General features: G+C 47.2%; 1 protein-coding gene across 5 annotated transcripts in view; it reads left to right on the top strand.

Annotated features, from left to right (window-relative positions):
- Positions 1-15,133, top strand: part of SNCB (synuclein beta) — a 216,917-nt gene that overhangs the window by 181,982 nt on the left and 19,802 nt on the right. The gene's annotated exons all lie outside the window — the stretch shown is intronic.

Genomic DNA, 15,133 nt, shown 5'->3' with positions numbered 1-15,133 from the left:
GTCCGGGACCGGAATTAATGTCAGACACCCTCCCTGAAAACGTTTGGAGACGCCTGCATTTTTCCGGACACTCCCAGAAAACGATCAGTTGCCACCCACAAACGCCCTCTACCTGTCAATCTCCTTGCGTTCGCCCGTGCGATCACTTTTTATTTGCATCATCCCGTTGCTATGCACCGATGCCTGGTGCAGTCATCTGACGCGCCTGCGCATTGCGGTGCATACGCATGCGCAGTTTGGACCTGATCACAGGCTGCGGGAAAATGCAGCCTAGCGATCAGGTCTGAATTACCTCCATGGTCTTTGCTTGTAGCAGCTCCCTTTCCCATTCCTCTAGCTAGGCTCACTGATATTTCACTGCCTCCAAGTCTTGTGCACACAGTTCTAGAGCCAGGCAAAAGTAAAAAAAAATAATAATAATAATAACACCAGCCAGCAACTCATAGGGCACGATAAACTGCACTTAATAAAAGGCATCCAATCAGTGAGTTCCAGTGTAGCTGAGCCCCTCACAGCCAACAGTATGCTAACATTAATTCATTAGCAAAACCCAGAGCCGACCATAGGCATAGGCAAACTAGGCAATTGCCTAGGGCATTTGATATGCCTAGGGGCATCAGCAGCTTCTGCTGATTAAAATGATATGCGGCATGCCTATATTCTGTGTGTAGCATTTCGTATGCAGATACAGCCACAGTTGTAGACAGTATATAGGCATGCTGCATATAATTTAAATCAGCAGAAGCTGCTTGTGCATCCTAGCCACATACCAATGCAAATAAGATGCATTTTCATAAAAAAGGTGCCCTACGTTAGCTTTGAGGCAAGATTTATGAGGACACATCTGTTTCCAAGCAGAGGCATAGGTCACAGTGTTAGTGGCAGTGTGAGTTATGTGTGCATGTGAGTGGTTTGGTTGTGCAGTACTGTTTGGAATATGTGTAAGGAGCAATATGTGTGTCATGTAAAAAAATGCATTAATAATGTGCAACATATGTGTAAGAGGCACTATGTGTCATTATGTGTATAAGGGCATTAATAATGTGCAGCATATGTGTAACAGGGTATTACTGTATGTGTGTCATTATGTGTATAGGGGCACTAATAATGTGCAGCAAATGTGTAGGGGGCACTATGCATGTCATTATGTGTATAAGGGCATTAATAATGTGCGGCATATGTGTAAGGGACATTATGTGTAAAAGGGCATTAATAAAGGTTGTCATAATGTGTAAGGCGCATTATGTTTATAAGGACATTAATAAGGTGTCTCATATGTGTAAGGGGCATTACTCTGTGGCATTATGTGTATAAGGTGCTCTACTATGTGGCGTTGCGTATAGAAAGGGCACTACTGTGTCATCTAATGTGAATAAAGAGCAATAGGGTGTGGAGTAATGTGAATAAAGAGCAATTCAGTGTGATGTAATGTGAATAAGGGGCTCTACTGTGAGGAGTAACATTTATAAGGTAAAGTGATACTACTGTGGGATGTAATATGAATTATAGACACTATCACATGATCAGATGTGAATAAAGTTGCAGTACTGTGTGGCGTAATTGGAATTGGGGTTACTATTGTGTGGCCATGCCCCTTGCCATCAAAAACACACCCCTTTTTGGACTGTGCGCCAAATGTTTTAAAATATAGGGGGTACAAACCCCAAAATAAGGACTGCTATGTGTGAGGGGTGATGGTGCTGGGAAAGAGGTGCAAGGTCAGAAGCGGAACCAGCAGTGGTGCTAGGGGGCACCAGCCAAAATCTTGCCTAGGGCATCATATTGGTTATGGCCGGCTCTAGCAAAACCAAGTACTTGCCTGGCTGCTTCCCTAGTTACCAAGCACCTTCATGTAGTTACTTGACGTTTGGACAGTTACTTGAAGTTTGGACAGTGCTGACTGTAAAGGGGTAATTCTTCGGTAGCTACTTTTGCACAGCAGCTGCGTCTTTAGGAATACCCCTGCTCTATGTCTATAATCGTTCTTTCTCCCCTAACAGCTACCAAAACTTTTCACTTCTTAATCCCAAAAAACCTTCTTTCCAGAAATCAGATTTTGAGGTACACATAATTTCTCCTTTAAGTCAGAATTGCTGTACACCGCATTAGGAAGGCTAGAGTAATTTAATTATAAGTGGAACATTTCACTTGAGCTGTGGCGATTGTTTAAGTATGATTAAATGAGTTCAATAATTAATCATTTCCAGGTGCAGAAACTAATGTCTGCCAATAAACCCCATGGGAAAGCTGAAATTAATAATACAACTTCAGTACTATTTGCAAGTACAGTATAATGTAGCTGTAGTCCTGGAAATAACCCTTTCCCTGCTTGTGCAATCACGCCTGTTTCATGCAGACTGTAGATAAAGTAATGTGCTTCTTCTGAATGTGCGGCTTGCAAGTTCCGATACATACTCATTTTCTAGATTAAACATTTGTCTTCTCACACTAGCTTTATGATTAAAGCATTGGCGTATTTAGAATGGGTGCACCCATTTTTTCCAATACTTACCCTCCAGAGTCCCGCGTCGGCAGCAGCAGCGCTGCAGGAATTATCAGGAAATTGGTGCAGCTGCCATTTTCCCGGTGTTTTGCACATGCGCAGTAAGAAAATCTCTGGGAAAATGGCCGCTGCGCCATTTTCCCAGAGACCTGCGCATGTGCACTAGACTCTGGGACTGCGCTATGGTTTCCTAGTGATCCTAGTGCCCAGAGTCTACAGCGCTGCCGGCGAGAGAGGTGGGGGCCCATACGGATCCTCCTCCTCTCTTGATACACCCCTGGATCACAGTCATCAACATAACTGTATTTTTATGTTTTTGTTTTCTTAAAGCATACAGTTACAGGTTGAGTCTCCCATATCTGAAATGCTTGAGACAAGAAGTATTTTGGTTAGCGGATTTTTCTGTATTTTGGAATATTTGCATTCCATAATGAGATATCTTGGGGATGGGACCAAAGTCTAAACACAAAATCCATTTATGTTTCATATACACTTAGCCTGAAGGTAATTGTACACAATATTTCTCTGACGTCCTAAGTGGATGCTGGGGACTCCGTCAGGACCATGGGGAATAGCGGCTCCGCAGGAGACAGGGCACAAAAATAAAAGCTTTAGGACTAGGTGGTGTGCACTGGCTCCTCCCCCTATGACCCTCCTCCAAGCCTCAGTTAGGTTTTTGTGCCCGGCCGAGAAGGGTGCAATCTAGGTAGCTCTCCTGAGCTGCTTAGAATAAAAGTTTAGACTTAGGTTTTTTTATTTTCAGTGAGTCCTGCTGGCAACAGGCTCACTGCATCGAGGGACTAAGGGGAGAAGAAGCGAACTCACCTGCGTGCAGAGTGGATTGGGCTTCTTGGCTACTGGACATTAGCTCCAGAGGGACGATCACAGGCCCAGCCATGGATGGGTCCCGGAGCCGCGCCGCCGGCCCCCTTACAGAGCCAGAAGAGTGAAGAGGTCCAGAAATCGGCGGCAGAAGGCATCTTGTCTTCAAGAAAGGTAGCGCACAGCACTGCAGCTGTGCGCCATTGCTCTCAGCACACTTCACACTCCGGTCACTGAGGGTGCAGGGCGCTGGGGGGGGGGCGCCCTGAGACGCAATGAAAACACTATTTATGGTAAAAAATACATCACATATAGCTCCTGGGCTATATGGATGTATTTAACCCCTGCCATTTTACCTCATAAAAAGCGGGAGAAAGGCTGCCGTGAAGGGGGCGGAGCCTATCTCCTCAGCACACAAGCGCCATTTTCCCTCACAGCTCCGCTGGAAGGACGTCTCCCTGACTCTCCCCTGCAGTCCTGCACTACAGAAACAGGGTAAAAAAGAGAGAGGGGGGGGGGGGGGGGGCACTAATTTGGCATATAAAAACATATATAGCAGCTATAAGGGAGAAACACTTATTTATAAGGTTGTCCCTACATATATAGCGCTCTGGTGTGTGCTGGCAAACTCTCCCTCTGTCTCCCCAAAGGGCTAGTGGGGTCCTGTCCTCTATCAGAGCATTCCCTGTGTGTGTGCTGTGTGTCGGTACGCGTGTGTCGACATGTATGAGGAGGAAAATGGTGTGGAGGCGGAGCAATTGCCTGTATTAGTGATGTCACCCCCTAGGGAGTAGACACCTGACTGGATGGTCTTATTTAAGGAATTACGTGATAGTGTCAGCACTTTACAAAAAACTGTTGACGACATGAGACAGCCGGCAAGTCAGTTAGTGCCTGTCCAGGCGTCTCAAACACCGTCAGGGGCTCTAAAGCGCCCATTACCTCAGTCGGTCGACACAGACACAGACACGGACACTGACTCCAGTGTCGACGGTGAAGAAACAAACGTATTTTCCAGTAGGGCCATACGTTACATGATCACGGCAATGAAGGAGGCTTTGCATATTTCTGATACTACAAGTACCACAAAAAAGGGTATTATGTGGGGTGTGAAAAAACTACCCGTAGTTTTTCCTGAATCAGAAGAATTAAGCACTCACACGCTTATCAAAACAAGTGGCGTTACCGTCTCCTGATACGGCCGCCCTCAAGGAGCCAGTTGATAGGAAGCTGGAAAATGTCCTAAAAAGTATATACACACATACTGGTGTTATACTGCGACCAGCGATTGCCTCAGCCTGGATGTGCAGCGCTGGGGTGGCGTGGTCGGAGTCCCTGACTGAAAATATTGTTACCCTGGACAGGGACAGTATTTTATTGACTATAGAGCGTTTAAAAGATGCGTTTCTATATATGCGTGATGCACAGAGGGATATTTGCACCCTGGCATCAAGAGTAAGTGCGATGTCCATTTCTGCCAGAAGATGTTTATGGACACGACAGTGGTCAGGTGATGCGGATTCCAAACGGCATATGGAAGTATTGCCGTATAAAGGGGAGGAGTTATTTGGGGTCGGTCTTTCGGACCTGGTGGCCACGGCAACAGCTGGAAAATCCACCTTTTTACCCCAACTCACCTCTCAGCAGAAAAAGACACCGTCTTTTCAGCCTCAGTCCTTTCGTCCCCATAAGGGCAAGCGGGCAAAAGGCCAGTCATATCTGCCCCGGGGTAGAGGAAAGGGAAAAAGACTGCAGCAGACAGCCTCTTCCCAGGAACAGAAGCCCTCCACCGCTTCTGCCAAGTCCTCAGCATGACGCTGGGGCCTTACAAGCGGACTCAGGTGCGGTGGGGGGTCGTCTCAAGAGTTTCAGTGCGCAGTGGGCTCACTCGCAAGTGGACCCCTGGATCCTACAGGTAGTATCCCAGGGGTACAGATTGGAATTCGAGACGTCTCCCCCTCGCAGGTTCCTGAAGTCTGCTTTACCAACGTCTCCCTCCGACAGGGAGGCAGTATTGGAAGCAATTCACAAGCTGTATTCCCAGCAGGTGATAATCAAAGTACCCCTCCTACAACAGGGAAAGGGGTATTATTCCACACTATTTGTGGTACCGAAGCCAGACGGCTCGGTGAGACCTATTCTAAATCTGAAATCTTTGAACACTAACATACAAAGGTTCAAATTCAAGATGGAGTCACTCAGAGCAGTGATAGCGAACCTGGAAGAAGGGGACTATATGGTGTCCCTGGACATCAAGGATGCTTACCTTCATGTCCCAATTTGCCCTTCTCACCAAGGGTACCTCAGGTTCGTAGTACAGAACTGTCATTATCAGTTTCAGACGCTGCCGTTTGGATTGTCCACGGCACCCCGGGTCTTTACAAGGTAATGGCCGAAATGATGATTCTTCTTCGAAGAAAAGGCGTCTTAATTATCCCTTACTTGGACAATCTCCTGATAAGGGCAAAGTCCAGGGAACAGTTGGAGGTCGGAGTAGCACTATCTCGGGTACTGCTACAACAGCACGGGTGGATTCTAAATATTCCAAAATCGCAGCTGATCCCGACGACACGTCTGCTGTTCCTAGGGATGATTCTGGACACAGTCCAGAAAAAGGTGTTTCTCCCGGAGGAGAAAGCCAGGGAGTTATCCGAGCTAGTCAGGAACCTCCTAAAACCAGGAAAAGTGTCAGTGCATCATTGCACAAGGGTCCTGGGAAAAATGGTGGCTTCTTACGAAGCGATTCCATTCGGCAGATTTCACGCAAGAACTTTTCAGTGGGATCTGCTGGACAAATGGTCCGGATCGCATCTTCAGATGCATCAGCGGATAACCCTGTCTCCGAGGACAAGGGTGTCTCTTCTGTGGTGGCTGCAGAGTGCTCATCTACTAGAGGGCCGCAGATTCGGCATTCAGGATTGGATCCTGGTGACCACGGATGCCAGTCTGAGAGGCTGGGGAGCAGTCACACAGGGAAGAAATTTCCAGGGAACGTGGTCAAGTCTAGAGACTTCTCTCCACATAAATATACTGGAGCTAAGGGCAATTTACAATGCTCTATGCCTAGCAAGACCTCTGCTTCAAGGTCAGCCGGTGCTGATCCAGTCGGACAACATCACGGCAGTCGCCCACGTAAACAGACAGGGCGGCACGAGAAGCAGGAGGGCAATGGCAGAAGCTGCAAGGATTCTTCGCTGGGCGGAAAACCATGTGATAGCACTGTCAGCAGTGTTCATTCCAGGAGTGGACAACTGGGAAGCAGACTTCCTCAGCAGGCACGACCTCCACCCGGGAGAGTGGGGACTTCACACGGAAGTCTTCCACATGATTGTGAACCATTGGGAAACCCAAAGGTGGACATGATGGCGTCCCGCCTCAACAAAAAACTGGACAGGTATTGCGCCAGGTCAAGGGACCCTCAGGCAATAGCTGTGGACGCTCTGGTAACACCGTGGGTGTACCAGTCAGTGTATGTGTTCCCTCCTCTTCCTCTCATACCCAAGGTACTGAGAATTATAAGACGGAGAGGAGTAAGAACTATACTCGTGGCTCCGGATTGGCCAAGGAGGACTTGGTACCCGGAACTTCAAGAGATGCTCACAGAGGACCCATGGCCTCTGCCGTTAAGAAGGGACTTGCTTCAGCAAGGACCCTGTCTGTTCCAAGACTTACCGCGGCTGCGTTTGACGGCATGGCGGTTGAACGCCGGATCCTAAGGGAAAAAGGCATTCTGGAAGAGGTCATACCTACCCTGGTCAAAGCCAGGAAGGAGGTGACCGCACAACATTATCACCGCATTTGGCGAAAATATGTTGCGTGGTGTGAGGCCAGGAAGGCCCCCACGGAGGAATTTCAACTCGGTCGATTCCTGCATTTCCTGCAAACAGGAGTGTCTATGGGCCTCAAATTGGGGTCCATTAAGGTTCAAATTTCGGCCCTGTCGATTTTCTTCCAGAAAGAATTGGCTTCAGTTCCTGAAGTCCAGACATTCGTCAAGGGAGTACTGCATATACAACCCCCTTTTGTGCCTCCAGTGGCACCGTGGGATCTCAACGTAGTTCTGGGATTCCTCAAATCACATTGGTTTGAACCGCTCAAATCTGTGGATTTGAAATATCTCACATGGAAAGTGACCATGCTGTTGGCCCTGGCCTCGGCCAGGCGAGCGTCAGAATTGGCGGCTTTGTCTCACAAAAGCCCATATCTGATTTTCCATTCGGACAGGGCAGAACTGCGGACTCGTCCCCAGTTTCTCCCTAAGGTGGTGTCAGCGTTTCACCTGAACCAACCTATTGTGGTGCCTGCGGCTACTAGGGACTTGGAGGACTCCAAGTTGCTAGACGTTGTCAGGGCCCTGAAAATATATATTTCCAGGACGGCTGGAGTCAGGAAAACTGACTCGCTGTTTATCCTGTATGCACCCAACAAGCTGGGTGCTCCTGCTTCTAAGCAGACGATTGCTCGTTGGATTTGTAGTACAATTCAGCTTGCACATTCTGTGGCAGGCCTGCCACAGCCAAAATCTGTAAATGCCCATTCCACAAGGAAGGTGGGCTCATCTTGGGCGGCTGCCCGAGGGGTCTCGGCTTTACAACTTTGCCGAGCTGCTACTTGGTCAGGGGCAAACACGTTTGCAAAATTCTACAAATTTGATACCCTGGCTGAGGAGGACCTGGAGTTCTCTCATTCGGTGCTGCAGAGTCATCCGCACTCTCCCGCCCGTTTGGGAGCTTTGGTATAATCCCCATGGTCCTGACGGAGTCCCCAGCATCCACTACGGACTACGAGAAATAGAATTATCGGTAAGTAAATTCTTATTTTTTAATCATTTTGTGCATGAAACGAAGTCTGTGTGCATTAAACCATCAGAAAGCAAAGGTGTCACTATCTCAGTCACACTCACATAATTTTGGGTTTTGGAATGTTTTGGATATCAGGTTTTTGGATATATTAGACTCAACCTGAACCACTTTTTCCTCTGCAACATTTACGTCTGCACATAAAAATAATGATTACTATTACTAATTTGTAAAGGCATTCCTTTATAATAAAAAGGTGAATACAGACTAGAGATGTGCACCGGAAATTTTTCGGGTTTTGTGTTTTGGTTTTGAGTTCGGTTCCGCGGCCGTGTTTTGGGTTCGAACGCGTTTTGGCAAAACCTCACCGAATTTTTTTTGTCGGATTCGGGTGTGTTTTGGATTCGGGTGTTTTTTTCAAAAAACCCTAAAAAACAGCTTAAATCATAGAATTTGGGGGTCATTTTGATCCCAAAGTATTATTAACCTTAATAACCATAATTTCCACTCATTTTCAGTCTATTCTGAACACCTCACACCTCACAATATTATTTTTAGTCCTAAAATTTGCACCGAGGTCGCTGGATGACTAAGCTCAGCGACCCAAGTGGCCGACACAAACACCTGGCCCATCTAGGAGTGGCACTGCAGTGTCACGCAGGATGGCCCTTCCAAAAAACACTCCCCAAACAGCACATGACGCAAAGAAAAAAAGAGGCGCAATGAGGTAGCTGTGTGACTAAGCTCAGCGACCCAAGTGGCCGACACAAACACCAGGCCCATCTAGGAGTGGCACTGCAGTGTCAGGCAGGATGGCCCTTCCAAAAAATACTCCCCAAACAGCACATGACGCAAAGAAGAAAAAAAAGAGGCGCAATGAGGTAGCTGTGTGACTAAGCTCAGCGACCCTAGTGGCCGACACAAACACCTGGCCCATCTAGGAGTGGCACTGCAGTGTCAGGCAGGATGGCCCTTCCAAAAAACACTCCCCAAACAGCACATGACGCAAAGAAAAAAAGAGGCGCAATGAGGTAGCTGTGTGAGTAAGCTAAGCGACTCTAGTGGCCGACACAAACACCTGGCCCATCTAGGAGTGGCACTGCAGTGTCACGCAGGATGGCCCTTCCAAAAAACACTCCCCAAACAGCACATGACGCAAAGAAAAAAAGAGGCGCAATGAGGTAGCTGTGTGAGTAAGCTAAGCGACCCTAGTGGCCGACACAAACACCTGGCCCATCTAGGAGTGGCACTGCAGTGTCACGCAGGATGGCCCTTCAAAAAAACACTCCCCAAACAGCACATGACGCAAAGAAAAAAAGAGGCGCAATGAGGTAGCTGTGTGACTAAGCTCAGCGACCCAAGTGGCCGACACAAACACCTGGCCCATCTAGGAGTGGCACTGCAGTGTCAGGCAGGATGGCCCTTCCAAAAAATACTCCCCAAACAGCACATGACGCAAAGAAAAAAAGAGGCGCAATGAGGTAGCTGTGTGAGTAAGCTAAGCGACCCTAGTGGCCGACACAAACACCTGGCCCATCTAGTAGTGTCACTGCAGTGTCACGCAGGCTGGCCCTTCCAAAAAACACTCCCCAAACAGCACATGACGCAAAGAAAAAAAGAGGCGCAATGAGGTAGCTGTGTGAGTAAGCTAAGCGACCCTAGTGGCCGACACAAACACCTGGCCCATCTAGGAGTGGCACTGCAGTGTCACGCAGGCTGGCCCTTCCAAAAAACACTCCCCAAACAGCACATGACGCAAAGAAAAATGAAAGAAAAAAGAGGTGCAAGATGGAATTGTCCTTGGGCCCTCCCACCCACCCTTATGTTGTATAAACAGGACATGCACACTTTAACCAACCCATCATTTCAGTGACAGGGTCTGCCACACGACTGTGACTGAAATGACGGGTTGGTTTGGACCCCCACCAAAAAAGAAGCAATTAATCTCTCCTTGCACAAACTGGCTCTACAGAGGCAAGATGTCCACCTCATCATCATCCTCCGATTCATCACCGTGTACATCCCCCTCCTCACAGATTATCATTTCGTCCCCACTGGAATCCACCATCACAGCTCCCTGTGTACTTTGTGGAGGCAATTGCTGCTGGTGAATGTCTCCATGGAGGAATTGATTATAATTCATTTTAATGAACATCATCTTCTCCACATTTTCTGGAAGTAACCTCGTACGCCGATTGCTGACAAGGTGAGCGGCGGCACTAAACACTCTTTCGGAGTACACATTTGTGGGAGGGCAACTTAGGTAGAATAAAGCCAGTTTGTGCAAGGGCCTCCAAATTGCCTCTTTTTCCTGCCAGTATACGTACGGACTGTCTGACGTGCCTACTTGGATGCGGTCACTCATATAATCCTCCACCATTCTTTCAATGGGGAGAGAATCATATGCAGTGACAGTAGACGACATGTCCGTAATCGTTGGCAGGTCCTTCAGTCCGGACCAGATGTCAGCATCAGCAGTCGCTCCAGACTGCCCTGCATCACCGCCAGCGGGTGGGCTCGGAATTCTGAGCCTTTTCCTCGCACCCCCAGTTGCGGGAGAATGTGAAGGAGATGTTGACAGGTCGCGTTCCGCTTGACTTGACAATTTTCTCACCAGCAGTTCTTTGAACCCCTGCAGACTTGTGTCTGCCGGAAAGAGAGATCCAAGGTAGGTTTTAAATCTAGGATCGAGCACGGTGGCCAAAATGTAGTGCTCTGATTTCAACAGATTGACCACCCGTGAATCCTTGTTAAGCGAATTAAGGGCTCCATCCACAAGTCCCACATGCCTAGCGGAATCGCTCTGTGTTAGCTCCTCCTTCAATGTCTCCAGCTTCTTCTGCAAAAGCCTGATGAGGGGAATGACCTGACTCAGGCTGGCAGTGTCTGAACTGACTTTACGTGTGGCAAGTTCAAAAGGTTGCAGAACCTTGCACAACGTTGAAATCATTCTCCACTGCGCTTGAGACAGGTGCATTCCACCTCCTTTGCCTATATCGTGGTCAGTTGTATAGGCTTGAATGGCCTTTTGCTGCTCCTCCAACCTCTGAAGCATATAGAGGGTTGAATTCCACCTCGTTACCACTTCTTGCTTCAGATGATGGCAGGGCAGGTTCAGGCGTTTTTGGTGTTGCTCCAGTCTTCTGTACGTGGTGCCTGTACGCCGAAAGTGTCCCGCAATTCTTCTGGCCACCGACAGCATCTCTTGCACGCCCCTCTCGTTTTTTAAATAATTCTGCACCACCAAATTCAAGGTATGTGCAAAACATGGGACGTGCTGGAATTTGCCCATATTTAATGCACACACAATATTGCTGGCGTTGTCCGATGCCACAAATCCAAAAAGGAGAGTCCAATTGGGGTAAGCCATTCTGCGATGATCTTCCTCAGTTGCCGTAAGAGGTTTTTAGCTGTGTGCGTATTCTGGAAAGCGGTGATACAAAGCGTAGCCTGTCTAGGAAAGAGTTGGCGTTTGCGAGATGCTGCTACTGGTGCCGCCGCTGCTGTTCTTGCGGCGGGAGTCCATACATCTACCCAGTGGGCTGTCACATTCATATAGTCCTCAGTCTGCCCTGCTCCACTTGTCCACATGTCCGTGGTTAAGTGGACATTGGGTACAACTGCATTTTTTAGGACACTGGTGAGTCTTTTTCTGAGGTCTGTGTACATTTTCGGTATCGCCTGCCTAGAGAAATGGAACCTAGATGGTATTTGGTACCGGGGACACAGTACCTCAAACAAGTCTATAGTTGGCTCTGCAGTAATGATGGATACCGGAACCACGTTTCTCACCGCCCAGGATGCCAAGGCCTCAGTTATCCGCTTTGCAGCAGGATGACTGCTGTGATATTTCATCTTCCCCGCAAAGGACTGTTGGACAGTCAATTACTTGGTGGAAGTAGTAAAAGTGGTCTTACGACTTCCCCTCTGGGATGACCATCGACTCCCAGCAGCAACAACAGCAGCGCCAGCAGCAGTAGGCGTTACACGCAAGGATGCATCGGAGGAATCCCAGGCAGGAGAGGACTCGTCAGAATTGCCAGTGACATGGCCTGCAGGACTATTGGCATTCCTGGGGAAGGAGGAAATTGACACTGAGGGAGTTGGTGGGGTGGTTTGCGTGAGCTTGGTTACAAGAGGAAGGGATTTACTGGTCAGTGGACTGCTTCCGCTGTCGCCCAAAGTTTTTGAACTTGTCACTGACTTATGATGAATGCGCTGCAGGTGACGTATAAGGGAGGATGTTCCGAGGTGGTTAACGTCCTTACCCCTACTTATTACAGCTTGACAAAGGCAACACACGGCTTGACAAATGTTGTCCGCATTTCTGTTGAAATACTTCCACACCGAAGAGCTGATTTTTTTGGTATTTTCACCAGGCATGTCAATGGCCATATTCCTCCCACGGACAACAGGTGTCTCCCCGGGTGCCTGACTTAAACAAACCACCTCACCATCAGAATCCTCCTGGTCAATTACCTCCCCAGCGCCAGCAACACCCATATCCTCCTCATCCTGGTGTACTTCAACACTGACATCTTCAATCTGACTATCAGGAACTGGACTGCGGGTGCTCCTTCCAGCACTTGCAGGGGGCGTGCAAATGGTGGAAGGCGCATGCTCTTCACGTCCAGTGTTGGGAAGGTCAGGCATCGCAACCGACACAATTGGACTCTCCTTGTGGATTTGTGATTTCGAAGAACGCACAGTTCTTTGCTGTGCTTTTGCCAGCTTAAGTCTTTTCATTTTTCTAGCGAGAGGCTGAGTGCTTCCATCCTCATGTGAAGCTGAACCACTAGCCATGAACATAGGCCAGGGCCTCAGCCGTTCCTTGCCACTCCGTGTGGTAAATGGCATATTGGCAAGTTTACGCTTCTCCGACGATTTTATTTTAGATTTTTGAGTCCTTTTTTTACTGATATTTGGTGTTTTGGATTTTACATGCTCTGTACTATGACATTGGGCATCGGCCTTGGCAGACGACGTTGATGGCATTTCATCGTCTCGGCCATGACTAGTGGCAGCAGCTTCAGCACGAGGTGGAAGTCGATCTTGATCTTTCCCTATTTTTGGAACCTCAACATTTTTGTTCTCCATATTTTAATAGGCACAACTAAAAGGCACCTCAGGTAAACAATGGAGATGGATGGATACTAGTATACTTATGGATGACGAGTGACTGCCGACACAGAGGTAGCTACAGCCGTGGACTACCATACTGCGTCTGCTAGTATAGACTGGATGATAATGATATAAAAAATATATATATATCACTACTGCAGGACAGGTATATATTATATAATGACGGACCTGCTGGACACTGTCAGCAGCAGACTCCTAAACTACTAGTATGAAGAAGATAGAAAAAAAAACCCACCACAGGTAGGTATACAATTATGGACGAGCACTGCCGACACAGAGGTAGCTACAGCCGTGGACTACCGTACTGCGTCTGCTAGTATAGACTGGATGATAATGATATAAAAAATATATATATATCACTACTGCAGGACAGGTATATATTATATAATGACGGACCTGCTGGACACTGTCAGCAGCAGACTCCTAAACTACTAGTAGGAAGAAGATAGAAAAAAAAAAACCCACCACAGGTAGGTATACAATTATGGACGAGCACTGCCGACACAGAGGTAGCTACAGCCGTGGACTACCGTACTGCGTCTGCTAGTATAGACTGGATGATAATGATATAAAAAATATATATATATCACTACTGCAGGACAGGTATATATTATATAATGACGGACCTGCTGGACACTGTCAGCAGCAGACTCCTAAACTACTAGTATGAAGAAGATAGAAAAATAAAAACCCACCACAGGTAGGTATACAATTATGGACGAGCACTGCTGACACAGAGGTAGCTACAGCCGTGGACTACCGTACTGCGTCTGCTAGTATAGACTGGATGATAATGATATAAAAAATATATATATATCACTACTGCAGGACAGGTATATATTATATAATGACGGACCTGCTGGACACTGTCAGCAGCAGACTCCTAAACTACTAGTATGAAGAAGATAGAAAAAAAAAAACCCACCACAGGTAGGTATACAATTATGGACGAGCACTGCCGACACAGAGGTAGCTACAGCCGTGGACTACCGTACTGCGTCTGCTAGTATAGACTGGATGATAATGATATAAAAAATATATATATATCACTACTGCAGGACAGGTATATATTATATAATGACGGACCTGCTGGACACTGTCAGCAGCAGACTCCTAAACTACTAGTATGAAGAAGATAGAAAAAAAAAAACCACCACAGGTAGGTATACAATTATGGACGAGCACTGCCGACACAGAGGTAGCTACAGCCGTGGACTACCGTACTGCGTCTGCCAGTATAGACTGGATGATAATGATATAAAAAATATATATATATCACTACTGCAGGACAGGTATATATTATATAATGACGGACCTGCTGGACACTGTCAGCAGCAGACTCCTAAACTACTAGTATGAAGAAGATAGAAAAAAAAACCCCACCACAGGTAGGTATACAATTATGGACGAGCACTGCCGACACAGAGGTAGCTACAGCCGTGGACTACCGTACTGCGTCTGCTAGTATAGACTGGATGATAATGATATAAAAAATATATATATATCACTACTGCAGGTATATATTATAATATAATGAATGACGGACCTGCTGGACACTGTCTGTCAGCAGAATGCGTTTATAGAATAAAAAAAAAAACACCACACGAGTGTTTAACTTTTTCAGGCAGACAATATACTGGTGGTCACTGGTCAGTCACACTGGCAGCAAAAGTGTGCTCTGTTATGTACTCCTGCTATAACTGCTCCCCAGTCTCCCCCACAATTAAGCTGTGTGAGCAGTGAGCACTCAGCACAGTCAGATATACATAGATGATATTATCATGCAGCACACTGAGGCTGAGCACAGATATGGTATGTGACTGTGTATCGTTTTTTTTCAGGCAGAGAACGGATTTTAAATAATAAA

Source organism: Pseudophryne corroboree, chromosome 6 (genome assembly GCF_028390025.1).
Source record: "Pseudophryne corroboree isolate aPseCor3 chromosome 6, aPseCor3.hap2, whole genome shotgun sequence".
In the NCBI taxonomy this organism is placed as follows: domain Eukaryota; kingdom Metazoa; phylum Chordata; class Amphibia; order Anura; family Myobatrachidae; genus Pseudophryne; species Pseudophryne corroboree.
This window is presented reverse-complemented; position numbering and strand designations above follow the sequence as displayed.